The sequence below is a fragment of the Glycine max genome, chromosome 9 (assembly GCF_000004515.6).
Source record: "Glycine max cultivar Williams 82 chromosome 9, Glycine_max_v4.0, whole genome shotgun sequence".
Classification (NCBI taxonomy): domain Eukaryota; kingdom Viridiplantae; phylum Streptophyta; class Magnoliopsida; order Fabales; family Fabaceae; genus Glycine; species Glycine max.
In genome coordinates, this window is record NC_038245.2 from 6,619,788 (window position 1) to 6,622,399 (window position 2,612).

Below are 2,612 nucleotides of genomic sequence, written 5' to 3' on the forward strand. Positions count from 1 at the left end.
ATTTTTCCTTCTCTGTTTCTCTTAGTGAACAATGTCTGCTCGCTGTCGCATCTTTGAAATCCTTCACTAATAAAGTGTGCTTCAATTTGATTGAACCAAGCTCGTGGAGTTTGTTTTAGTCCATACAAAGCTTTGTGTAACTTGTAAACCAAATGCTCACTACCTTCTTTTTCATATCCTCTTGGCTGCTCCACCAATTTTTATGTGCAGCTAGAGCAATGATCATCCTTACTGTGTCCATCCTTGCCACCAATGCAAAAACTTCTATGTAATCCACTGCATGCTTTTGAGAGTACCCTTTAGCAACCAAACGAGCTTTGTATTTAGCAATCTTTCCATGCTCATTGTATTTAGTTTTATAGACCCACTTGACTCCAATTCTTTTGGCCCCAGCAGGTAGCTCAGTGAGTGTCCATGTTTGGTTCTTCTCTATGGATTTGATTTCATTGTCCATGGCTAATCTCCAATTTGCACTCTTCACGACTTCTTCAAAACATAATGGGTCAGTTGACACCATTAATGCCATATGAACCTCATCATCAGATAAACCCTCACAACTAACATAATCACCCATCCATGTAGGTGGTTGCCTCTCTCGAGGTTGTCTTGACTCCCTTAATCTCACTTCACTCTCACTAGAAACATCTCCAACTCCTTCATCACAAGTCTCTCTTATCTCTTTGTCATTATTTTCTCCATTTTCATTTTTACTCTCATCCCATTTTATATCTACTGCTATTTGTTTTCCATCCCAATCCCACTATTTTTCTTCTTCAAAAATCACATCTCTACTCACGACAACTCTCTTAGCAACTGGATCAAATAGCTTGTAGCCTTTTGATTCCTCACTAACTCCTAATAGTACACAAGTAAGGCTTTTATTATCAAGTTTAGTCCTCTTTGCTTCTGGAACATGGGCATGTGCTATGCATCCAAAGACTCAAAAGTGATCAACTGAGGGTTTCACTCCACTCCAAGCCTCCTCTGGTGTTATATCCTTCACTGCCAATGTAGGACACTTACTTAGGACATAGATAGTCCAGTTCACCGTTTCAGGCCAAAAGGTTTTCCGAATATTCTTATCAGTCAACATGGAGCGAACCATGTTCATGACTGTTCTATTTTTCCTTTCAGCAACGTCGTTCTATTGTGGAGTAAAAGCAGTGGTTAACTGTCTCTTGATCCCACTTTCTTTGCAAAAATGATTAAACTCATTTGAATTGGATCCTCCTCCTCTATCAGTACGAAGACATTTAATAAACATACTTGCTTCTTTCTCAACCATAGTTTTAAAGTATTTGAAAGAATTTAAAGCCTTCGACTTCTCCACCAAAAAATATACCCATGCTTTTCTACTGTAATCATCAATGAACAACAAAATATACATCTTGTTGCTATTAGATGTCGGTGTAAGTGAACCACATATATCTGCATGAATAAGTGCCAACTTCTGAGTTGCTCTCCAGGTACTCTTCTTTGGGATGAGATCACGATGTTTCTTCCCATTGATGCAACCAATGCATGTCATATTTGAGATAGGGAGATGAGGAAGTCCACATACCATATTCTTGGACAGTAATGTTCTCAAACCCTTGTAACTCAAATGCCCATACCTCCTATGCCAAAGATGGGGTAAATTTTGAGTTTTTGTGAGAAGGCACTGATCGGATTGTTCTTGAGAGGATGTTTGAGATTGAGGCAGCAAAAAAAATAAAAATCCTATTAGCACTCATGTTGGTCTGAATTATCAAGCCCTTTTCTAGATGACAAATCTTGCACATCCCTTCCTTGATCAAAATAGCCAAACCTCTTTCCTGCAACTGTCCTATGCATAAGAGATTATTGTTTAACTCTGGAACATAGTATACCTCAGGAAAAACAAAGTTAACTCCATTCAACAGTAACTTCACGCTTCCCTTTCCCAGCACATTCATCTTAGTGTTATTTCCCAATTTTACGGAATGCCAAATTTTTTCATCAAGTTGACTAAACATAGTTCGATCACCGCACATATGATTAGAACATCATGAATCAAGGAACTACACATCTTCTCTATTAGCTTCATGCAGCTTAACATAGGACATCAAAAGCATTTCTTCTGCTTCATTATGCTCTGCATAATTTGCTTCTTTTTTCTGAGGGCATTCGTATAAAAAATGCCTCAGTTGATGGCATTGGTAACACTCTACAATTGCTTTGTTGAAGTTGTTCGACCTCTTCCTCTTCCTATTCCCCTATAGGCAACACAACCACGACCTCTTCCTACTTCAGCCATCACTTGCAAGAATTGTTCCTCACCTTCATTACGTCTCTGAAATTTCCATTCATGTACTATTAAAGAGCTTTGTAACTTCATCGATGTCCTTCGACTCCTCTATAGAACATAGAACATAGTTAAAGCTCTCAGTTAAAAAGCGTAGAATTTTTTCCACCACTTTAACATCTGGCATATCTTCCCCATAGATTCTCATTTTGTTGGCCACTGTCATGACCCTGGAGAAGTACTCTGTCACTCCTTCACTAGTCTTCATCTCAAGAATTTCAAATTCTCTACGGAGAGCTTGAAGATGAGCTCTCTTGACCCTTGCATTTCCTTTGAACTTCTTCTTCAT

General features: G+C 38.7%; 1 pseudogene; it reads right to left on the reverse strand.

Annotated features, from left to right (window-relative positions):
- Nucleotides 1-2,185: 2,185 nt before the first annotated feature.
- Nucleotides 2,186-2,612, reverse strand: LOC106794327 (uncharacterized; annotated as a pseudogene).